This window comes from Ornithorhynchus anatinus, chromosome 3 (assembly GCF_004115215.2).
Source record: "Ornithorhynchus anatinus isolate Pmale09 chromosome 3, mOrnAna1.pri.v4, whole genome shotgun sequence".
NCBI lineage: Eukaryota > Metazoa > Chordata > Mammalia > Monotremata > Ornithorhynchidae > Ornithorhynchus > Ornithorhynchus anatinus.
The window spans coordinates 72,171,916-72,197,901 of record NC_041730.1 but is presented as its reverse complement, the minus strand read 5'-3'; the positions used below and the strand labels follow the sequence as shown (position 1 = coordinate 72,197,901).

Genomic DNA, 25,986 nt, shown 5'->3' with positions numbered 1-25,986 from the left:
AAAAGAGAGGGGATTAAAAAAAGAATAAAAATAGATCTGAAGGCTCTCAAAGAAAAGGTGAAAAGGTGAAGAGCCCTTTCAGTGCTGTGGAAATGATGGCACTAAGAGGTCAGAGTGAAGAACATCCTTGTGGGGAAGGCAGAAGTATGTACTGTGATCCCTATGTCAAATAAAGAAATGAAGGCCCACAGAGATCAGTGATTTCATCAAGATAACACAATAGGCCAGTGAAAAATCTGAGACTAGAACCACAGGTCTTCTGATTCCCAGACCTGTGCTCTTTTCAGTGGGGCTCTGCCTCCCTGAAGTGATTAATTTCCTCCAATCACTGAAAAGCTACAAACTTCCAAAACACAATAGAAAAAAAACATTCCTAGAATACGAATCTCATCCAGTTTCTCAATCTGATGCTAGTAGTACAATTAACTTCTAGACGCTCACTACAACACTCCAAAAGCCTTCCCTAATTTCAAAAGTAAATTCCCACTCAGCAGCTCTCTGACCCAGGAAGCAGATGGAATTATAACTGATGAATCATATTTATTGAGGGTTTACTGTGTGCAGAGCACTGTACTAAGTGCTTGGGGGAGAGTTCTCTTGGGAGAGAAGGGGTGTGGTTTAGTGCAAAGAGCACGGACTTAGGAGTCAGAGGTCATGGGTTCTAATCCCGGCTCTGCCACTTATCTGCTGTGTGACTTTGAGGTACAGAGAAGTTAAGAGACTTGCCCAGTTACCTCATCTGTAAAATAGGGAATAAGACTGTGAGCCCCACATGGACAAACTGATAACCTTGTATCTACCCCAGCACTTAGAACAGTGCTTGGCACATAGTAAGCGCTTAACAAATACCATTATTACTATTACAATATAACAGAGTTGGTGGCATGTTCCTTGCCCACAGCGAGCTTACAGTCTAGAGGGAGAGACTGACATTAATATAAATACATAAATTACAAATTTGTACATAATTATTGTGGGACTGCGGGAGGGGTGAATAAAGGGTACAAATCCAAGTGCAAGGATGGTGCACAAGGGAGTGGGAGAAGACAATATGAGGACTTAGTCAGGGAAGGCCTCTTGGAGGAGGCAGATGTGCCTTCAATAAGGCTTTGAAGATGCGGAGAGTGATTGTCTGTTGGATATGGCTTTCCAGGCCAGGGGCAAGATGTGGGCAAGAGGTCAGCAGTGAGATAGACGAGATCAAAGTACAATAAACCTGTTGGCATTAGAGGAGCGAAGTACGTGGGCTGGGTTGTAGTAGGAAAGCAGTAAGGTAAGGTCAGAGGGGACAAGGTGATTGAGTGCTTTAAAGCCGATGGTAAGGAGTTTCTGTTTGAGTGGAGGTGGATGAGCAATAACTGGAGGTTCTTGAGGAGTGGGAAGACACGGACTGAACATTTTTTTAGAAAAATGATCCGGGCAACAGAGGGAAGGATGAACTGCAATGGGGAGAAACAGCAAATAGGAAGTCAACGAAGAGTCTGATAGAGTAATCAATGTGGGATAGGATACGTGCTTGGATTAACTTGGTAGCAATTTGGATGGAGAGGAAAAGGGAATATTTTACCTATCATTTTGATGCCTAGCCGGGGATGAAAATAACAATAATAATATTATTATTATTACACTTAAATATTGTGTATTTAAAAGACACTTAATATTTGCCAAGCACTGTACTAAGTTCTGGTATAGATCCAAGATAATCAGGTTGAACACAGTTTGTATCCCACATGGGGCATACCCTCTAAGTGGGAAGGAGAACAGACTTCACATTTATGGATATGGATACTCAGGCACAAAAGTTGCGTTACTTGCCTAATCCCGCCTCTGCCACTTGGCTGCTGTGTAACCTTGGGCAAGTCACTTAACTTCTCTGTGCCTCAGTTACCCCATCTGTAAAATGGGGATTAAAAGTGTGAGCCCCATTTGGGACAATCTGATTACCCTATATTGATCTACCCCAGTGCTTAGAACAGTGCTTGGCACATAGTAAATGCTTAACCAATACCAAAACAAACAAACAAGGCCACACAGCAGGCAAGTGACAAAACAGAGTCCTCTGACTCCCAGACCCATGCTCTTTCTACTAGGACATTCCACAGCTAGCTAATACAAACTTAACTCCTAAATTATTCCATGGGGAGCTAACACTAACTCAGAGAATGAAAACAGAAAAGCATCCAGCATCAAAAGGCAAAAACTGGTGCAAAGTTTAAGTACTATTATGAATTATGATGTTGCATGAGGGCATCATCACCCTATCTAGTAGCCACTGAGCATTTGGAAAAAATTACAAAGGAAGGAAAAGGAACAAAGGATGGGGGTAGGAACCGCCTAGACAGAATCACAGAACTGGAAGGATTTCTCGAAAGATCAAGTGCTTTAATAATGTTGGTATTTGTTAAGCGCTCACTATGTGCAGAGCACTGTTCTAAGCGCTGGGGGAGATACAGGGTCATCAGGTCGTCCCACGTGAGGCTCACAGTCTTCATCCCCATTTTACAGATGAGGGAACTGAGGCACAGAGAAGTACAGTGACTTGCCCAGAGTCACACAGCTGACAGCTGGCAGAGCTGGGATTCGAACCCATGACCTCTGACTCCCAAGCCCGTGCTCGTCCCTCTGAGCCATGCTGCTTTCTCAATGCAATAACAGCACATGTGTTGTGAGGCTCTATCCATAGCCCTAAACAGGCCCAGAGCGAATGAAACAAAACCTGAATTTCTAGAGGAGCTGTAAGACAAAATACTAGTTGACGAAGAAGCTGTAGTGCCTTTGAATAGACCCATTCTCCAAAGTACAGCATTTATTTTGCAGGGAGTGGAGAAACTCTCTTTAGACTCAGAGAAATATGGCTAAGGCAGGAACAAAGTCTTAAGTAAAATTTTCTGCTAACCAACTGTTTACCAAACTTCTCCACGCACAAAATGTTAAGTACCTACATTATATTTTATTTGACATAGTCTATGAAAATAACATAGGGACAAACCAGAACATTCTGTTTCTTATCAATGCATATCAACACACGCAGACATATGTATATATACATAAAACTCAAGTAAGCATTAATGTTGCCAAAAAAAATCCAAACACACCCACAATATATATACACACATATTACTAACCCAACAAATTTTCTTCTCTTCCAAGTCTTCACTTCCATCTCTCTCCCATTTTTTTTTTCCTTGATTCCCTCCATGGCCCAGGGACTTGTGGGGTTTCCACTCATGTTTACTCTCCCAACATTTAGTATAGTGAGCCACACACAGGAAGCGCTTAATAAATACCTTTACTACTATTACATTCAAAATTTCATACCCAGACAAAATGTTGGCTTGCTTCTTTGCAATGTTCTGGTATCTAATTTTCAGCATAATGCAGCAAGCAGGCTAACAAGAGAGCAATTTTTAGAAATTCGGCTTGGAACCTGGAAAATATGACTTGACTTGTTTAAAAAATGGGATATCCATTTGCCACACTTCAAAGTAGTAGAGAGTAGAGAGAATACACAGAATAAGTATTTGCAGATTCATCTAAGTAGAAGGTGGCCACTGATGGCATTCAGTAACATTGTATACCTAATTTACTAACAAGCATGCACACATACGTACACACACCCATAGTTTTGGGCAAGGGACAGACCTCCCTCTGATTATAAAACCACATAAATGTCCACTTTATAAAACTATACAGGTAGACATATGGAAGATTTGAAAGATCTCAAGTATAAATCTCAAGAGGCTCCTTCACACTGCCCCCATCCCACCCCAGAGGGACATGAACCCAGCTTAATTTCTATCTGTGTATTTCGTAGCCCTTAATACAGACTCCTGCATACAGTAAACAATTAATACTATTACTAAAGCACTAGAAGAAACAGTGTGGCCTAGTGGATAGACCACGGGCCTGGGAGTCAGAAGGAACTGGATTCTTATCCTGGCCTCACCACCTGTCTGCTATGTAACCTTGGGCCAATCATTTTACTTCTCGGGGCCTCAATTACCTCATCTGTAAAATGGGGATTAAGACTGTGAACCCCTTGTGGTACATGGACTGTATCCAAGCTGACTGGCTTGTATCTACCTCAGCACTTAGTACAGTGCCAGCAAATAGTAGACACTTAAATACCATAAAAAATAAAAAAAAGAGGGAAGAGAGAGGAGAAAAAAGGACACTATGAGTAACTGCAAATATTAATAAACCAGATTGTTTTTCTTTGTTTTCAGTGCAACACTGTCCCTCTTTTAAAAGGGGGAATTGTGCATAGGAGTGATAAGGGGGGAAAATAATCTAGATTGGAATTCTCTAGAAATTGTACTGTAGCAGTTCTTATAAATAGGCACATGTGTTTAAGTGGTTACATGTGGGCATAACAGTTTTCCTCTGAGATTAAGCTCAATTGGAAAAATACAGTAACTTCCTTTGAGAGGAAAGAGTTTCATTAATCTGAAAATGTTAATTTTATATTCTTGCACTTAGATCCCTTTGTGAACAACTCACCTGAAGTGCAAACCACTGTTTAAATGGTTCTTTTAGGCTCAAAGTAGATTTTTAAAAGTCAGACCACTTAAAAAAACTTGATTTGAAAATAACATATTGCAATATAAGTTCTCAGTTTGACACCTAAAAAGGGTTAGGATTTTCATTTTGGTGAACTGAAAGGAGGCCCAGTAGAGAAGGCAAAAATAGGCATAGGGCACGTTTGTGTGTGCATCTGAGAGAGAGAATACAGCATTACATAACTCTGTAATGTAAAAGGAATATGGAAATATGCATATAATAGAAGCATTCCTCTCTCACCTCAGCATCCCTCCAAGGCTGCCGAGGCACCCTCTGGCCGTCCACCGAAATACTCGGTGTGTACTGGGCCGAGTGTGAGAGCGGCTGCTGCATTTTATCGACCCGCCTTCACCACCACAGCTGAGCAAAGCATCTGGTATCCACACACTCTCAGCCGCCACCCCCACCAAGGGAACTCTGTGCGCCCGCCATGCTGCTTCCCTGGGAACTGGCACCATCACCCCTCTTTCCCATCAAGGAGACTCTATGCCATCCTGCTTTCCTGCATCCTGGCAGGGAAGAGAACAGCACCTGCAACACGAGGCTTCATACAAACCCAGGAAGGCTAGTGGCTGCAGCAGCCATTGCTGTGGCTACTGTCTCCTTCAGACTGTAAACTCGCATGGGCAGAGAAGGGGTCTGCTAATTCCGTTGTTCTCTTTCAAGTGCTTAGTACAGTGCTCTGCACATTTTAATCACTCAATACCAATGACTGATTGAGGCTTTGGAATGTCATGTATCTTGAGGAGCCTGACATTCTGCTCCTCTAGCCACAGCTCCCTACTGACTTTTGTTTTTATTCTATGGCATCTAATTAATTAATCAGTGTCAACGAAGTTGAGGTTAGATAATGTTTCCAACAGAATGGGGTACAGTTGACCTCCTCCTCTAACTCAATCCTCACACTCTTCTCCCCTAACACCAATAATACTGTGTGTACCTTGGTCTTGTCCATCCCACCTCTGACCCTACAACCTCCCTTTGTTCTGAAACTCCCTACCCCATTGTATCTAACAGTCTACCACTCTCCCCAACTTTGAAATCCTTCTAGGAATCCTACCCAGACTAACCCCTTAATTTTCCCCATCTGCCCTCCCCTCTGCATTGACTATAAACTTGGTTGTTTACCCCTTAAGCACTTTGATACCCCAGCCCCACAATATATATACAAATATTCTTATACTCTATTTCCCCTATCCCTAATCTATTTTAATGTCTATCTCCCCTGTAGCCTGAAAGCTCCTTGTGGGTAGGGAGAGTGTCTACCAACCCTGTTGTATTTTCCCAAGTGTTTAGTACACCGCTCTGCCCAACAGAATCACTCAATAAATACCTCTGATTGACTGATCTTGTATATTATTCTTGCCCTTGTCCTTTATGCTATTTTAACATTTAAGTGCTACCGACGTGTCTGTCTCTGGTCCTCTCCCAGCTATATTTATACACTGTGAGCCCTTCAAAAGACAGGGTTGAAGCCCTACATATTCTTTCCCAAGGGGCAAGGATTAGAGCTGGGATTAGAATTAGTATCTCTTGACTCCTATTCCCATTCTTCTCTAAGTGAAGGAAAAAATGTACTTAAGGAAAAAGCTGTAATAGAAAGGGAAAAACTTTGCCAAAATGAGCTTTGTGGGGAAACATAAAAGTAGGCAATAAGACAATATTTCTGCAGAGAAAATTTATGAACTTTGATTCCTCATTAAATACAGGATCAATGTTTATTTTTAAGCTGTAGCACTTTGTTTCAAAGTTTGTTTATTCAACTTCACTGGGAGCTCCAGAGAGGCAAATGAAAATGCCCTGCATTCATTAGACCCACAGCAACTCATGCTGAATAAAGGGTTGAATGAGAAAAGGTCATCCCTGACTCCAAGCCAGAAGGCAATTTCTGAATACGAACTCAATTTAGCCCAGACAGGCATACGAAATGCTACATTATGTGAACATTTACAATGGGAAAGAAATAGTATTGATCTTGTCTAAACATTGTGTACTAGGTTGGACGTAACAACTCGAAAAGATTAATGTACATTGAATTTAGATCATTTAATTGGACTAATCAAAACCTATTCACAAAATAAATTATAGGCTCTACCTCTCTGTAGCTGTAATTCTGTCTACCTCTCTTAAAGTCTCTAGACAGTTTTCATTCCTATAACCTTCCATCACTGAAAATTACACACGCCAACCATAAAGTTCATTATCTCTAATGTTTACCAATTTTCTAAATGTTCTACCCTCTCTGCTATTCATAGCATTTTCCTTGATCTCTAAGTGTTCGAGTGATTTTACTAAATTTGAATTGGATTACCATCATCATCATCATGAATGGTATTTGCTGAATGCTTACCGTGTGCAAACCACTATATTAAGCACTTGGGAGAATACAAAAGAGTTGATAGACATGTTCCCTGCCCACAGTGAGCTTACAGTCCGAAGGAAACAGGAATGATGGATGCTAGGTGTACACTTGGTTGCTAAGGAGCAGATGGATTCCAGAATTGAAGGCATTTGCTTGTAAGACTTTAAAGGGAAAGTGGTGCCCAGGACTGGAAGAGATGCCTCCTGGTAGAAAGTAAACCTTTAGTTTCATCAAGGAAGAGACTGTCAGGCTATTTCAAGAACAGTCTCAATGAGGTAGAGGAAACCTAAAGCGCTTAGTACAGTGCTCCTGTGCACTGTAAGCACTCAAAATATTAATTGATATGGCAGGAAGTAAAAGAAAAAACTGAATGACAAAAACCAAGATCAATGGAAACAAACAATGCCTACTGGAAACTTTTAAGAAACGAAAACACATGGATGCAAAGGGAGAGCAGTTTTGTAAAACGGTCAAGACTACTAAATATTTTCTACTCAAAGCCAAATGAGAGAAAGATTAACACATACCTAGCAAGGAATCATGTTGAGAGGTACAGAACTGGATTTAAATAATACTGTAATGATAGAAAAAATAACAAGCAGTGTGGCCTTGTGGATAGAGCATGAGCTTGGAAGTCAAAAGGACCTGGGTTCCAGTTCTGACTCCTTCAACTGTCTGTTTGACCTCGGACAAGTCAATTAACTTTTATGTGACTCAGTTACCTTATCTATAAAATGGGGATCAATACTGTGAGCCCCATGTGAGCAACCTGATTAGCTTGCATCTACTCCAGAGCTTAGAATAGAGCCTTGTACACAGCAAGCACTTAAAAAAAAAGATACGATTGTAGGAAGTTCAGGAGGAAAGGGATACGGAAATAACTGGGAGCTCTCAGTTTCTAGTTTAATTTTCTTTTTAAAAAGGTGAAAAGTTATGATGTCAGGAGGCTAATGCATTTGAATGTACCTCTCTGGAGGTACATTTAGGAGACACCTAGAAGTGGAGGAAAAGAGATGTGGGCTGCTATTGGGAAGGCCAGTGGCAGCTTCAGAGAAGAAGCGACATAGATTGAAGTGATTCTGGGAAAAATCTCTTTCTACAGAAGCACAAATATGAACAGGAATAGGGGGAACTAACATCCAAAAGAGGAAAAAGAAATGATGCTTTAACAGTAACACTATCAGCAGGATATCCATAGGTGTGCTAGTTGACGCTGTTTAGTGCCATTGTTCTTGTCTGTCCGTCTCCCCTGATTAGACTGTAAGCCCGTCAAACGGCAGGGACGGTCTCTATCTGTTGCCGACTTGTTCATCCCAAGCGCTTAGTACAGTGCTCTGCACATAGTAAGCGCTCAATAAATACTATTGAATGAATAGTGGACATTGAATCTCACTGTCTTTCAAAGGTTGACAGTGATTCACTTGTTTCCCTGCCCAATCTGCCCAAACCAAAAGGCCATCAAATGGGTGCTACACCTTTGAACCCAACACTAAGGAAAAACTCATGCTGTAGCATACTCTCCTTAATCACTGCTTCCGTCAGCAGAACAATTTCTTCCAACCTTGTATCATGTTCCACCCAAGTGTAATGTTAAAAGACTATTCCCAAATTTTCAACCAATCGATTTGCCAATAATATTTACAGAAGGCTTACTGTGGATAGAGCACTGGACTTAGTGTTTGGGAGAGTATAATAACCAACGACATTCTATTTGAAATGTGTTATGGTAGAACTGAGCGTTTTGAAAATGATAAAGTTAACCTTTGTTGCTATGATTTCCCAGTGGAGTTTATACCCAAAGAGTTCGTTTTCCTATAAAATTCATCAAATTCTTTGCTCAAGTTAAAACAAGATGCTGAATTGGCTTCTACAAAAGATAAACAGAAATTCTCAAATGGAAAATTAATTAAACACACACCAGGGCAAAGGGAGCTATACAAAGGGATATGTGAAAAGGCATTATCATATAAAGCCTGAGGAAAATTTAAAACATTAAGAATATATATCAGCAAGTAATACACTTTTTAAATGAGGGTACCCTGTGGCTCAGGATATTAATCAGATCACTTGAAATACTGTAATCTTTAATGGAACATACAGCATACTTATGAAGAATTTAAAGCCAAAGTGGGTCAATTTCGCAAAAAATCTGCACTAGGAAACAATGAAGTGTGCCTCTAATGAGACTGAATTTAAATCCCTAGTGTGGAATTGTATTACTCTATTTTTCCTTTTTATTACTCTCTTTGGTTTACAAAGGTTGCCTTTCATCAACAGACTGATACTTGTTTGGCTAAATTTCAAGGAGGTGGCAGGTCTCTCCCCAAATTTCTTCACTGTCCATGTTATAGAGCGTGCTCAAACATGAATGAATGAAAACCACAGACTTCTTCCAAGTGCATTAGCAACTCCTCTTGAGAGGCTCCCCTCACTAGCTAACTGCAACCTTTATTACATAAGAATATAGGACAGACATGCACTAGATTATAAAATAACTCTGCTTGGTAACACTTTGGAAACAATTTACATGGATTGAATTCATCACAATTTTATTTCACCTTTACCAGAAACTTCGTTACGCTATAAAAAACAAACATTCCTCAGGTCCACGAACAGGGATTATTCTACACCCCTATTCCATACCCCTTCTATCTCCTTCCACCTCACCTGACATTTTCTACCTGCTCCATGAAGTGCCTAGAGAAACTAAATATTAGTTTCTCACCCTATCTTCCTCCTACAATAGCTTTCCTAGGCCTGCTACCTCAATTCTCTCCTTGATCAACTGTAATCTGACTTCAGCCCCCTCCACTTCACAGAGATTCTCTAGATTGAGTGCTTCTTGCAGGCAAGGATGGTGCCTACCAACTCTTATTGGTAAGTGCTCAAATACCACTGATTTGTTCCTGATCTACAAAAACAGTGAGATTGGAGTAGGATCTGCAGTGATCCTAAAGTCTGCATTAAATGTTAGCCCATGTGCTAGCACCCAGGATTTCTAAAATGACCCAAGGGCCCTGTGAGATTTGATTCTCAAACATCAACTGTACTTACCTAGTTTTTGGAGAACTGTCAGACAAACTCTGACTTGTTAGAAGCCTGGGTGAAAACAGTGCAAATGGAAATTTTCCAGGGCGGGAGGGTGTGGCGGGGGGAGCCACTAAGAGCAAAGTCACTAGAGAAATGACAGCAGCCTAATCTATATTTTTAGCCAAGAGATAGTGGAAATTCAAGATGTTTTAAGTTCTTTGGCCTTAATAATGGAGATACATTATTGCTAATTTCAATTACTCTAAAGAATAGTCATTTTTTCATGAGTTATCCAAGGGAGTGTTCTCTGCAGTGGAATGGCATGAGATATAGGAGAACTACAGAATTCGTTAATCTAGAAGGATGCATCCATCAATAACACCAATTCTATACCAGCTCATAATTACCATACCAGTAACTAGAGGTTTGCTACCCAGAATTATCAATCAATGGCATTTATTGGGTGCTTACTGAATACAAAGTAGCATACTCAGTGCTTGGGAGAGTGCAACTGAGTTGGTAGGTATAATTCCTGAATAAAATCTGAAAGCAGCTTACACTAGTAAACAGAAGTCTGGGAGTCAGGACACATGGATCTGAGTACCAGATGTTACAGTGGCCTATTGCGTGACCTTGGGCAAATACACTTTTAAACAATCAATGGTATTTATTGAGCACATATTGGGTGCAGAGCACAGTAACAAGCACTTGGGAGAGTATGAATCCACAGAGTTGGTAGACAAAACCCCTACCCACAAGGAGCTTACAACTTAGTAGGGGTAATAGGCATTAAATTATAGACGAGAAGCAGAAGAGTGTAAATGCACCTACGTGCTCTCTATAGGAGGAGTATGAAAGTGTTTAACAGATATAGATCCAAGCATCTGGGCAACATGGAAGGGAGGGTGAATAGGGGAAATGAGAGGATAATTAGGCAAGGCTTCTTGGAAGGGATAGGAATTTAGTAGGGCTCTGAGGATGGGGAGAGTGGTGGTCATCTGATATGAAAGGAAAGGGGGTCTAAGGCCTGAGAGAGGACACGTGCAAGGGTTGGCAGTAATGAGATAAAAATACTGTAAGCAGTTGGCATTAGGAGCAAACTATGTGGGCTGTGTTGCCGTCTACCTCAGGTTCCTCAACTATAAAATGGGGGTAAGATTCATTGTGAGATCCATCTGAATCAGGGCCTATGTCCAATCTCAAAATCTTGAATTTACTCCAACACATAGTAAAAAATACATAAATGCCATAATTGTTGAATTATGGACCCTGAGGAGTGAAGTCAAGCCCAGCATAAAGTTAATAATATGAACACCTAAAAGCAGGGGAGAAAGGGAAAGGAAGGTAAAAAAACAGGAAACTGCTGAAGTTGTAAAACTCCCCAATGCACCTGGTTATCTTTACTTTCAGGAAAGCAAATAGGTGTGACCAACCAAAGAGCAATAGATGGATGAATGCAGGAACTATTAATGCCAGGCAGTATTCCAATGAGAAAGGAAATTTCACAAGCTCTTTTCAAGTACTTTTACTGCATTGTTTTGAAACCCAGATGTTACAATGGCACTTTTGGACGGGACCAATATGATGTTTCTTAAAAGGATTAATTTAGGGGACTGCTACCCATTTAAGAAAAGTGACATTTTATCTTTGCTTTCAAACCAGACCATAATGCCTGATGATGTGTGCATGATTTCACTTAGATTGTGTGTACTGCAAGAGACAGAACTAGTTCACTTATTGGAGCTATGTTGTGCTTCACAGCATACACTCATACTTCATACTGGGCAAGGGAACTGCTGGGAATAAAAGCAAAAACTGTGTTTCCCAATAGATGGTGAGGCCGGGTCTCCATCTTTCCCAGTATTCAAAGCCTTTGATCTTGGTGGTATCGAGCTTCCATAATTCTCCTGGAGAGTTCTTTCAAAAATGTATTTGCTTAGTGTCCCTTCTGCTGAGAGCTGGGTCCTGATTTTGCTCGAAATTTCATGCATCAGTCTCTATAACCCTGCTTGTGGGAGGTTAGCTACAGCCAGAGGGGGCTGGCTATCTGATTCGTGGATTAAATCTTTAGCTTTTTTTTTCTTTTAGCCTAAATAAATCCTGCTATATTCAAAATTCATCCGAGGAAGTTAATGTTGATTGTTAATATTGTGTCTGTGAGTTTTAATACTAGCTAAGTGTCCTATTTAAATTGGTGGTTCAAATCACAACCAAACTGCGTAACACCACTGGACTTTGTAAATGCCTTCATCAGAGGAGCGCTTTCACTTTTGCTTCTCATTCAAGGAATTTCTGTAAGATTTCCAAAATCTTAAACACATCACCCTACAATGATCTCATTTGTTGTCATAACATCCCAAATAAGGAGGTAGGGACAAGGTGGTGTTACTGAAAGAAAAATTTAAGTAAATCTGCAAGTATGATACCTAGAACTTACACTAAGTACTGTGGTGCACTTATTATGAGATCAGAAGATGAGAAGTGTGGTTAAAATTATTATGGACTGATGAGTTTGCTTTTTAACCTGTTCTCGACTTATATGTGTTTAGATTATTCCTCATAAAAACAGTTATTCATAAAGGACATATCATAAAGGTCCATTTATGGACATCTGAACCTGACCAAAAAACTTAATATAAAAAAAGCACAGACTAACCACCACAGAGGGGGAAGTTCCAATCTGAAAATGCTAATTGAATACTAAATACAAGTTCAGTCAGCATTAGAACCTGAAACATATTTCAGCTGGAATCTAAAAAATCCAAGGGGTAGGTAGAGTACCCTGGAAAGTGGGGGGGAGGGGGAGGAGAGGGAGAGATAGAGAGAGAGAGAGACTGTCCCTGTGTGTGTTTATTTTGTGGGAGAGGAGAAGCTTACTTCTCTTTTAACCAGGATTGCAAACCCAGGCTATAGTTCCATTTATGATAGGCTGAGAATCTTTTAAATGAAATCCACTGCTCCACCACCCTAGAAAACTTTTGTTGCCCTTCACCCTGTTGTGTTTAACAAATTCTAGTTGACTGCCCTGGATTTATAATGTAATATTATGATATTACTACATGAATGGCTTCAGAATAAATCTGTCTGATCTAGTCAAAAATTTATTGAAAATGAAAAGGCGCCATTCCAAAGACCCTTCAAGACAGATTTGCCAAGCCCCCAGCCACGAGTCTTCTAAATTCCTAACTTTCACTCTAAGTTGTCTTTTGCCAGCTTCTCTCCTCTCACCATTTAAATTTCAGTTTTGTTTTTGAAGATAAATCCCACCATTCTTCAATCCACCATGGTCATCACTCCCCCCAGTAACCTCTTGCATTTATGTAGATTGTCAGTTTCTCATTTAGACTCTGCTTTTAGAATGAATGGTCCTTCAGAACAGGGACTGCCTTCTCTCTGTGCCTCCACTTTATTAATCAGGCTTTCTGAGTCTTCAGGAATAACACATACTGACTTACTGGAAACATTTTGGCCCTGGAATTTTATAAACTAGAAAACATAAGGAGTCAGTGGAAAATGGAGACAGTAAAAGTAAATTCATTCATTCGACAGCATTTATTGAGCACTTACTATGTAGAGCTCACCTCCTCCAAGAGGCCTTTCCAGACTGAGCTTCCTCTTTTCCCTCCGCTCCCTCTCTGCTCCCCCTCTACCTCTGCTTCTTCCCCCTTCTCCCCTTCACCTCCCTTCAGCTAAACCGCCTTTCCCTTTGCTCCTACCCTTCTCCCTTCCCCTCCCCTCAGCACTGTGCTCATTTGTATATATTTTTATTACCCTATTTTGTTAATGACGTGTACATCCCCTTGATTCTATTTATCGTGATTATGTTGTCTTTTGTTCATCTGTCTCCCCCGATTAGACTGTGAGCCCGTCACTGGGCAGGGATGGTCTCTATCTGTTGCCAAATTGTCCATTCCAAGTGCTTAGTCCAGTGCTCTCCACATAGTAAGTGCTCAATAAATACTATTGAATGAATGAATGCAGAGCACTGGACTAAGTGCTTGGAATGTACAATTTGGCAACAGAGACAATCCCTGCCCAATGAGGGGCTCACAGTCTAATCACCGGTATTTATTGTGTTTTTATTGTATTCAGGGAACTGTACTCAGAACTTGGGAGAGTACAATAGCGTTGTTGAACACAATCCCTAGTTGTCAGACAAGATCCCTGCCCTCAATGAGTTTATAATTTAAAACCTGAGGATTAGCCAAGTTCCCACTTGGAATTAGTCTCACTTCAATTTTAAGCTTTGAATAGATTATATTATTGAAAGTTTTTCAGGGGTTTATCACCATTACAATGGCTTATAAAATAAATTTCCATATATTTTTGAAGGAAAAGAGTTTCCTCTCTACTGGTAAAATGTCACTTCAAATCCAGCCTGAGGGAATATTAATTTTAACTGCCACAACAATATGACGACCATATTTGATTTCCAATCCATTGTTTCTTTGACATTCATTATCAGTTCCTCATAATATTTTTATAATATTTCCTCCATACACATGACATTATGTTTATCAACCTCATTATGTTTCCTGGCTATTTCTGACCTCTTAGTTTTTCAATTACACTATTTATTTGGCTTCTTGGCTATTGGGCATACCTACTTTCAATAAAAATAACTTAGTTGCCCCAGACTACAAAAGGGGAATTGTTTTAACATTACTGATAATGAAACGCATTTTATTTAAGATAAAACTAACTTTACTAGAATTAATCATTCCTTATTTGACGACTATCTTTTTTATTTTTTCAATTATTGAAAAATATGTATTTCCTTCATCTCTTTTACAAGAGGGGAAAGTTTGTTTAGAAAAAAGAAACTAGTGATCCAATTTGGTATCCAATAGCAAAAGGTATGCAATGATTGTTATTCCTTTAAGATTGTTTAGCATCTAAGAGTGAAAATATAACCCCCACCACAACGGACAAGTGAATTTGACTCTACAATTTCCTTGAACAAGTTCTTACATCTGAGTTATGAAGCAGAGCATAAAATTGCACCTAGAAAAATGGTCACCAGAGGGAGCTAAAACTCTCAAAAATATAAAACAATAAAAGGACATGATACTGCAGGCTTTTCAGATTTCCTTCCCTAAATCTAGGTGCTAATTTTTCACTGGAAGTTATGTTGTTTATAACTATGAAATGAGGGGTTTTTTTTTTTACTGCTTTAAGTGCGATCAGGAAGGCAGACTGATAAACCCCACTAGGTGAGGCAGATGATCAAGGAGAAGACTTTGGAAAATGGGATTTGGAAGTTGGTCCAAAAAAAGGAAAAATATCATGAAATTTGGGAGTGAGCCAGTAACAACCTGTCTTTCATTTTCGACACCCTAAAGGAGCAAGAAAATCAAGAGGAAAAGTGTCGTAAGGCTTGTCACAGCCAAAAGTCAAAAAAACATTTTCAGGAAGTTTAAGCTTGCAGTCACCTCACTGAACAAGAGTGTGGTCCAGCCATTGACCCCTTGGGAGAGGACTAGGATTAGAGTTAAGTTAAAGTTCAGGTCTGTCTCCCCAATCTCTAGACTGTGAGCTTGTTGTGGGCAGGGATTATCACTCTTTATTGTTCTATTGTACTTCCAGCCATTGACCCCTTGGGAGAGGACTAGGATTAGAGTTAAATTGAAGTTCAGGTCTGTCTCCCCCATCTCTAGACTGTGAGCTTGTTGTGGGCAGGGATTATCACTCTTTATTGTTATATTGTACTTCCCAAGCATTTAGTACAGTGCTCTGAACACCATATAAATGCTTAATAAATACAATTGAATGTTAGCACTGGGGTTAGGGGCAGCATTGTCATTTGTAAAAAATAGATTCACCGTGATCTCATTATGGGCAGGGACTGTCACTATTATTGTTGTACTGCACCTTCCCAAGTGCTTAGAACAGTGCTCTGCACACAATAAGTGCTTAATAAATACAACTGAATGAATGATTCCAAACCTATTCTTCCTACAAATTACAAGCAGAGGACTCAAATTATATTTCTTATTTTGTTACATACAAAGCATTGGCCCAGAAACTCACTGGATCTTGACAATTTTTCCCAAACTATTAATTTTAAGATGGAACAACCCGGTACGGCAGGTCAATAGGTTCGATAAGTATCACTGCTGATCAGTTATTGCTCCCTCTAAAAAAAATGCTGCCAGCCGTGAATTTAAACAATAATCAACTTCCTAGGGAGGAAGTAAATTAATGTACATCTGTCATAGGGCAAGAAATGCAAACAATCTTTGGAGTGGATTTAGTATATAACACCTATCCATATGTTTAAGGGAAAATGTTAGGTAGGCCTCCCTCCATCATTTATGGGTTAGGTGTGTCTTACATTACCACTGTTGATGTTAGAATTCTTCCTTTCCACAGTGGTAACAATGTCATAGATTGAAGTTTCAGAACCTTTAGATTAAAAACATGACTTATGCTGAGAACATATTTTAAAGTGAATGGGAAAGTAAAGGAAAAATCTACTGTAATATTTCAAAACATATGTGCTTGCTTGATTCTATTTTTAAACACAAACTCCCAAACTGTTAATTATCATGTTTCTTTTTGAATCTGTTAAGGGAACAATATGCTGTTGAAGACTTCAAATTTATTCCAAGCTTGTTCATTTAAGACTTCACATTTACTCTACTTTTTTTTAAAAAATGGTATTTTTAAAGTGCTTACATTGTGCCAGGCACTGAACCAAGCACTGGGGTAGAGGCAAGCTAAGCAGTTTGGACACACTCCATGTCCCACAAGGGACTCACAGTATTAATCCCCATTTTACAGCGGTTGCCCATCCACCACCAAACAAAAACACCTTACTATTCTCTTTAAAGCATTCAAATACCTTGCCCCATCCTAACCTCACTTCACTGCTTCCTACTACAACCCAGCCGGCATACTTCACTCCTCTGATGCCAACCTACTCATTGTACCTTCACCTCACCGCCATCCTGACTTTGTTCTGAAATGTCCTGCCTTTTCATATCCAACAATTACTCTTCCCATCTTCAAAGCCTTATTGAAGACATATCTCCTCCAAAAAGCCTTCCCTGACTAAAGCCTCATTTCCTCTTTGCCCACTCCCTTTTGCATCATCCTGACTTGCTCCCTTTCTTCACCACCCTCTCTCACTTCAGCCCCACAGCATTTACGTACATACCTGTAATTTATTTATATTAATGTCTGGCTCCCTCTCTAGACTGTAAGCTCATTGTGGGCAGGGAATGTGTCTGTTTTACTGCCGTGTTGTACTCTCCCAAGCACTTAATACAGTGTTCCCAACATAGTAGGAGCTCAATAAATATGATGAACTGATTTAGGGGTTGGAACTGGGATTAGAAGCCCAGGACCCAGGCCCTTTCTAAGTCTACTATGCCACCCTTCTCAGTGTACAGTGTACCATTGTTTAAAGCAGATACTATATGGCCAATTTCTTTATGGCTACTTTTGAACAGCAACAATAAACTAGTCTTGAACAAAAATGAATGGCAATCTTGATCCTAACTAAAGTGCCAGTGTGTCATAAGTCACTTTAATTAGGGCATTTATTAAAGGCGTATGTGCTCAGTACTGGGACAGATGGTACACAATTCCTCTCGCACCATAACTACCTTTTATTCACCACTTACTGTAAATCAACTTACACAATTGGGACTGAGGCTTCCACATTGTTGCTCTCTCTCTCTCTCTCTCTCTCTCACACACACACACACACACACACATGTGAACTTCACCTTCAGTGGCATGAAGACAGCTATATTCTATAAATTAAAGGTCATTTGTTTTTCATACCAGCAGCTGGATCTTGTTTCTTATAGAGCCAAGCTGAATTTCACTCTTATGTATGAAAATAAGATTAATTCTACACTCAGATTCTATGAAAATTTACATTTTTAGAAGAATGGTTTCATTCACCAGGGACCCAATTTAATTATGTTATTGTAACCTCCTGATTGGCAGGGTTCATGTCTATCAACTCTGTCTTTATTCTTCCAAGCATTTAATAAAGCGCTCTCTCTGCACACAGTAAGTTCTCAATAAAAAAAATTGATTTATTATTGTATTTTTTGATTGCCTTCTCTACCAAACTAAAATTCCGTTAACTTCGCATCACCAAACCCTAACCCTGGATCACCTCCAGAGTAGACTTCATCCATTTCTCCCAAAATGTTATGGAGCACCCTTGGCAGGAATCCAGGCCCAAAAGTGAACTTGACCACTTCAAATTCATCCTTACTTTCAATAACTCAGCCCTCTCTTCCCCTCATTAACATTACTTCTCCTCCCTCATCAACTTCTAAAGCTGTGGTTACCATTAACCATTCAAACCTTTTTACTCCTTTTTGAAACTCCCAGTGCACCCCCACTTCCAATCACTGTCACCCTGATGTCCCATCAAATAACTTTGTTGACTAAGTGGTAACCTCCCCCTAACTTCCTTAGATCATAACTAGTTCCCTATCTCCCCCAGTCACATTCCTCTTGGCCATCTCACCATCTTTCAAGTGAAATCTCCCATCTGCTTTCAAAATCCACCTTCTCTACCTTTTTCTCTCCTCTCTGTAGCACTTCATTTTCACCTCCTAAAAACACTTGAGCTCACTCTTTTTTCCCTCCATCACTGTCAGTCAGCAATGTTATTGATACAGCATTTTCTGTGTGCAGAGCATTGAACTAAGCACTTGGGAAAGTACCATTACAACAGAGCTGGTAAATACAATCCCTGCCCACAAGTTAACAGTCTAACAGCAGAGACATACATTAAAATAAAGTACAGATAAGGGAAATATTAGAGTATTAACGTGGGACTGGGGTGAGCATCCAACTGCCATCTTCAACCACTTACACTGATGGATCCCTCCTCTCTAGCTTCAAATATGTCCATGTCTTCCCTTTTGTAAAAATAATTATCTGGATCCCAATTCATTATCCAATTATTACCTCACCACCCCCCATCTCTGAATAAATTTCTTGTACCAATGAATACCACTGCTGCCTCCACTTCCTCTTTTTAATTCTCTTCCCAAGTCTCTATCATCTGCTAATTGTCCCTTCACTTTACTTAAACTGCTCTCTCCAAGGTCATCAACAGCCTTCTTCTTGCCAAATCCACTGGACTCTTACTGTCCTAATCCTCCTCAACCTCTTGGCTACATTCCATCAGTCAATTGTATTTATTGAGTGCTTACTGTGTGCAGAGCACAGTACTAAGCGCTTGGGACCTCTACACAGTGGACCACAATCTTCTCCTTGAAACACTATCTAACCTAGGTGTTTTTTTTCCTGATACTGTTCTCTTCTTACCTCTAGCCAACCTCTCTCAGAGTCTTTCACCTGCTCCTCCCCTCCCTCCTACATCCTAACTGTGGATATCCCTCATGGCTCTCCATCTCAATCAGCTATTCATTTATTCAATCGTATTTATTGAGTGCTTACTGTGTGCAGAGCACTGTACTAAGAGCTTAGAAAGTACAATTTGGCAACACAGAGACAATCCCTGCCCAACAAAGGGCTCACAATCTAGAAGGGGGAGACAGACAACAAAACAAAACAAGTAGACAGGCATCAATAGCATCAAAATAAATAGATTTATACATATATGCATCATATTTGAGTGCTTACTGGGTGCAGAGCACTGTACTAAGCGCTTGGGAGACTTGGTAGACACATTCCCTGCCACCTTCTCTTCTCAATCTACATTCACTCATCCTCTCTCACAGCTTCAACTACCATCTCTCTGACAATGACTCCCAAGTACTTCACTAATTCATGCCTCTTTCCTTGTCATTTTGCAATTTCTCCTGTTCTACAGCAACTCTCCATGGTCGCCTTGCCAGAAACTCAAGCTCAATATATCCAAACTGAACTCATCTTCCCTCCAAAATCTTTGCCTCCACCTTACTGTTCCCCATCACAGTCATCAACACCACCATTCTCCCGGTCCTTCAAGCCCATTACCTTGGCATTACCCCTGACCCCTCTCTTTCAACTCCTACATTCAGTTTGTCAACAATATGTCAGTTCTTCCTGCACCATATTTCTAGGATCAGTACCATCCTCTCCAACCAGACACACATCTTGCTGGCCCTTGAACTTGTTATACCTCGGCTTGACTAATATATCAGCTGACGTCCCTGCATTCAGTTTTTGTCTTTTCCAGTCAATCCTTCACTTTGCTGTCCAGATTATTCTTCAAAAAGTCATGCGGCACACATCTTCTTCAAAAACCTAAATGGCCACCCATTCCTCTCAGTATTATGCAAAAATTCCTTTTGGCTTTAAAGCAATCAGCTCTCTCCTCCTATTTAGCCACTCTCTTTTCTCATTACACCCAGTTGGCATGATCCATTCCTCTCAAACAAGGCTATTTATTTACCGTGCCTCATTACCTCTCCCACCAATGACCTCTTGCGCACACCCTCTCCTCTGCCTGCCACTCCCTAACCCTTCACATCTGACAGACTGCTGCTCTCCCTGTTTTAAAAGTCCTGAAAAAAAACAACACATCTTCTCCAGGACTTTCCTAATTAATCTCTAGTATCTCCAATTTATATCCTTCCAGTTGCCCCCTCAGTACCTATGTGAACCTTTAACATTTACAAAAGGGTGCGTGTGTGTATGTATGTTATGGAAAGTTGCAGCTACTTAATGTACTCTCATTTCATTCTAGCTGCAATGCATTTTACTGTGTCTTCCTCACTAGATGATTAATAACAGGAATGATGATAACAGTGGTATTTAAGTGCTTCTTATGTAGCACTTAAAGTAGATAAGCAGTGTGGCTCAGGGGAAAGAGCCCGGGCTTGGGAGTCAGGGGTCATGGGTGCGAATCCCGGCTCTGCCACTTGTCAGCTGTGACTATGGACAAATCACAACTTCTCTGTGCCTCAGTTACCTCATCTGTAAAATGGGGATTAAATATGAGTCTCAAGTAGGACAACCTCATTACCCTGTATCTATCCCAGCACTTAGAAGAGTGCTCTGCACATAGTAAGCGCTTAACAAATACCAACATTATTATTATTACGAAGCACTCGATAGATACAAAATAATCAGATTGGACACAGTCCCTGCCCCATAAGGCTCTCACAGTCCAAGGGAGAACAGGTAATCTCCATTTTACAGATGAAGAAAATGAGGCACAGAAAAGGTAAGGGACTTACCCAAAGTCACACAGCAGGCAAGTGGTAGATCCAGTATTAGAGCCTAGGCTCTCTGACTCTCAGGGCTCTGCTCTTTCCACACTAGACCATGATCCTTCTCCATGAGGTCAAGGGATCATGTATACTAATTCTATTTGACTCCTCCAAATCCTTAGTACGGTGTTCTGCGTAAAGTAGATAATCAAAAACTATGACTGACTGAAGAGATATTTTGTAGGTCATGCTTGTTGCATTTAATAGCTTTGCTCTTTGTGAAAAATGTCCTTTTCCAAAAAAAGTTGACCAAGATAAACTCAGCATGTGTGGAAAGGAAAACAACAGTCCAGTTTTCAACTGGTATAGAGTTAAAGTGAATGTGAAGGAGAGGATTTAAAAAGTCTAGCTCTCTTTTTGTAGTACAGTTTCAATGCTGGAATTTGATGATCTTTGAAGCTCAGCTTTATAAATGTGTTCAGTTGGAATACTCTTTTCCCTTTCTTTCCCTTTGAAAAGAGGCAAAGGGGAAATGAGGAAAAACAGAGTGAAATTAGAAAGGAAAGACAAAGAAGAAAAAGGAAAAGAAGAATTGAAGAAAGCAGAGGGGAAAAAAACAAGCAGAAGACAACTGGAATTTATTCTCTAATTTAAAATCCTATTTTCAATCCGGGGGTGGGTGGGGTGAGCAGGAGATGCACAGAAAGATAACAGATGCAAGGCTATAAATTAGAGAATTCTACCACACTGGCATATGTCAGATGCAGAACAAAACTTGCCCAGCATGACAAGGAAAAACCCTTCCAGGAATGTGATGGTAATTTCTTTTCTGTGCCAGCCTAATAAATCCATCTCATTAGGGAGGCTGCTCAGGGAGTGGCCAATGACAGCCAGGTCTAGGAGAAGCAGCCCCAACCAGGGATCAAGAAATGTGGGCTTTAGTTAGCACAACCCACCGTCCTGCAGGAACCTTGCTCAGAGTTTGTGTGGAAGCTGCCGCTCCAGTCTCCCCCACCCACCACCACCGCCGATCACCCTGAACATCAGGGAAATCTTGTGAAAGTCACAGGCCTGATGGAAGAGGGCTGAGCCAAGCTTTGGGGGATTTCCAAGGGCAGTAGACAGAGTGGCCCGGACCAGCTGCTTGGAAGAGGCGGAAAGGCTACCCTGAATCCTGACTTTTGGGTGCAAAGGCTCCAGGGTCAGGGTGGGGGGTGGGAGGGAGATCCCGATCCAGAGGGACTGCGTCTAGCAGGACTGACTCCTAGACGCTGCTCAGGGACTCCCAGCTCCAGGGCACTGCCAAAATGAGCTGCATTTCTTAGGCAATTAGAAAGGAGGTGAAAAGGAGGCGTTCTCTCACAGGTAAAATGAAAAAAACTGCAAAAGAGAGGACAAAGCAGAAGTACTTATACTTTGTGGAAGGTGCGTTCCTTGTGGGCAGAAAAGGTCTACTGAATCAGTAGCATTTTATTGTCTCAAGTGCTTATTTTTATTGTCTCAAGTCTCTGCACACTGTAAGCACTCAATAAATATGACTGATGGATTGAAAGCATTGTCAAACCAAGTAGTACTAAGGAAGATGCATTAAAAACTGATTGAAACCAACATTTTGCATACACTTTCAATAGCATCCATTAGGTTACTGATGGTGATGAGGATGACGACAGTGGTGAGGACAGAAAAGCCTAGGAGGGAAGGTTTCCTATCAATTTCTTCCAAGAAAGATGAATCATTAAAAAAAAAAAAATGAGTCCCTGAACCAGGAATATTTATGTGTCATGACACTGATACCCTGAATCAGGTAAAACGAGATGCTAATACTTAAAAATAAATACCTGAAATGATCACAAGGAAGAGTAGCAATCATCTGAAGAAAAGTATGTAATTAGAGTATGTCTCAATATTTTTTTTTAAAGAATCTTCACAATTCAACTCATCTTGATTTAGTGACTATAAATGATGATCCTGATCATGTTACAGCAAAAAGCCTTTAACCAAAGCCTGATAATGTATTCAAGTGTAGCAAGATGAAATTCATTCATTCATACAATTGTATTTATTGAGTGCTTTCTGTGTGCAGAGCACTGTACTAAGCGCTTTTGGAAGTACAATTTGGGAACAGAGACAATCCCTAGTCAACAACAGGCTCACACCTTAACAGGTTAAGGCATAAAGCACATGAAATATTAAAATATGAAAATAAGGCATAGAGAAGCTAAGGGTCTTGACCATGGTCACACAGCAAGCAACTGCCAGTTGATTAGTACCCACTAGGCCATGCTGCTAATCTGGAAGTCCAAAGGCTCAGGCAGTTTGAATAATTCTTTGCAACACATGGTTATGGCTGCATTCGGTTTCTGTCTTTTCAGCGACTTAAAAAAAATGATACAAGGCTCTTACTGTAAAATGAGCAAGTCCATAAATTGCTTGATAGCACATACCCTGGTTAAACATTTGCACAAATTAAACCCAAGCCACTGGTAACAATACAAGGAAACAACTGTGGGAAGAAAATCTACAACCTCATCCCAACAGCAAGTGGAACACATGTGGCTTCTCTTTCCAACCTTTATTATTCCTGACCTACTAGGACTTGACAACTAACAATTGACTGTCTTATTCTTAGAAGCACACTTGTGAGAGAGCAATTTGCTCATTCAGTGCAGAGAGACACTAAGAGTCAGAGAGGCTAGGTGACTGAGTGAAAACCTGGATGAAAAACTCTGATGAGTGGGAAAAACACCATTTAACTTTCAAACTAAGGCAAATACAATCAGAGGCAGTGTAGTCTAGTGGAAAGAGCTTTGGCCTGGGAGTCCGAGGACTCCGGTTCTTTACCTGGCTCCACCACTTGCCTGCTGTGTGACCTTGGACAAATCACTTAAATTATCTATGCCTCAGATTCTATAACTATATAATGGGGATCCAGTACCTGCTTTCTCTCCCATTTGGACTGTGAGCCCTGTGTGGGACAGGGGCTCTGTCCCACCTGATTATGTTGTATAGCGCTTGGAAACATGGTAAATACTCAAACACCACATTTGTTATTATTATTACTATTCCCCTACAAACATGAAGGATGTGGTCCTAGAGAACTTTTTGCTAAAAAAAAACACCTATTAGTAGTACTCACACCTTAAGTGATGTTGCAAGCATATGGGTAAAATTATTCCTTTCAATATTACACCTAATGAATCAGTGATCTCTATTGAGTAATTTACTGTAATCAGTGCTCTGTACTGCTTGGAAAATACTACATAAAAGAGTTGGAAGATATGATCCCTGCCTATAAGGAGCTTACAGTCTACATGAACAGATAGTAAAATACTTTATGATATTTGTTAAGCATTTACTACATGCCAGGTACTGTACTAAGAGTTGCGGTAGTACAAGCTAATCAGGTTGGACACAGTCCATGTCCCACTTGGGACTCAATCTTAATCCCCATTTTACAGATGAGGTAGCTGAGGCACAGAGAGGCAAAGTGACTCGCCAAAGGTCACAGAGGAGACATGTGGCAGAGTCAGGATTAGAACCCAGATCCTCTAAACTGTAAACTCATTGTGGGCTGGGAATATGTCCATTTGTTATATTGTACTCTCCCAACTGCTTAGTACAGTGCTCTGGACACAGTAAATATGATTGAATGCAGATCCTTCTGACTCCTAGGTCCATGCTCTATTCACTAGGCAGCACTGCCTCTAAAGATATGGGAAGTAGAAGACTATAAGGATATGTACATAGGTTCTGTGAGGCTGAGGTAATTGCACGGTCTTGTAGATGGTGCTATATCCAGACAGATGCATACTGTGAAAACATTTGCTAATTCCTTGATAGAGTTCTAACAAAATCACCCAATTAAATTAGGTGTCAGTAGAGAACTGATTGCATAATCCTGACCCATCTGCCAGAGCTCACTGTGCTGCACAGTTAGAGCAGAGACTTTTAAGAAGAGTACACTTTTCTGTTCGTAAGCATAGACAACAGCCTTAGGAGACAAAGATTAAAAGGAGGAAATGCTTCCGGTAGTCAACCAATTACCAACCAACCAAATCAATTACAAGGTCATTGGCAGTCTTTTACCAACCATCTTTCACATGGAATTAGTCTCCAGCCAAATGAGGATGGTCTCTGTTCAATCCGAGGGCTCATGTGGAGGGAGGATGTTGGGCAAGGGCTGATGTGAAGGCCAGTGAACAATTACGTCTACTGAGATTTGGTAACAAATGAGTGTGTCAATGACTGAATTTCAATTTTTGACATCAATGATTTGCACTTGTCAAAGATTGATGATTAGTAATAATAAATCATTATTTGTCAGTGATTGACAATTAGTAATGTGAAAGACCGCTCTTAAAATAGATATTCCTGCCAGATTTCTCGGCCGTTCTAACATTCACATCATCTTTTCACCAACAGTTCTAGTGGAAATGCTGACAGACACGACTTAAATGTAGTTATTTTGCTCTGCTGGGTCTTGGAAAGGTAAAGGAAAGAATACGGGGAGAAAAGCAAATTTAAACAAGAGTATGTGAAGGTCACAAAATTTACTAGTCACATCTATATCCAACAAGTATCATGACGGCCAGATCAAGGACTGTAGAATCCTAGCTGATGCAATAGGTTAAGCGGGTATTAACTGGTTTAGATTCATTCATTCAATCGTATTTACTGAGCACTTACTGTGTGCAAAGCACTGTACTAAGCACTTAGAAAGTACAATTCAGCAATAAAGAGAGACAATTCCTGTCCACACCGGGCTTACATGATACTTGGTGGGTCTCGCTGTCATCACTATCTTCTATATCCATTGGTGGGGTCCAAAGACCTCCACAACTGCCTAGTATTTCAAACAAACCCAGGATATCTTATCCTCAGTGTCTAATCACAGCTCGT

The 25,986-nt window shown here is 40.4% G+C and overlaps 1 protein-coding gene across 3 annotated transcripts in view; it reads right to left on the bottom strand.

Moving 5' to 3' along the window:
- NEDD4L (NEDD4 like E3 ubiquitin protein ligase) overlaps positions 1-25,986 on the bottom strand; it is a 403,957-nt gene that overhangs the window by 266,288 nt on the left and 111,683 nt on the right. The window lies entirely within an intron of this gene.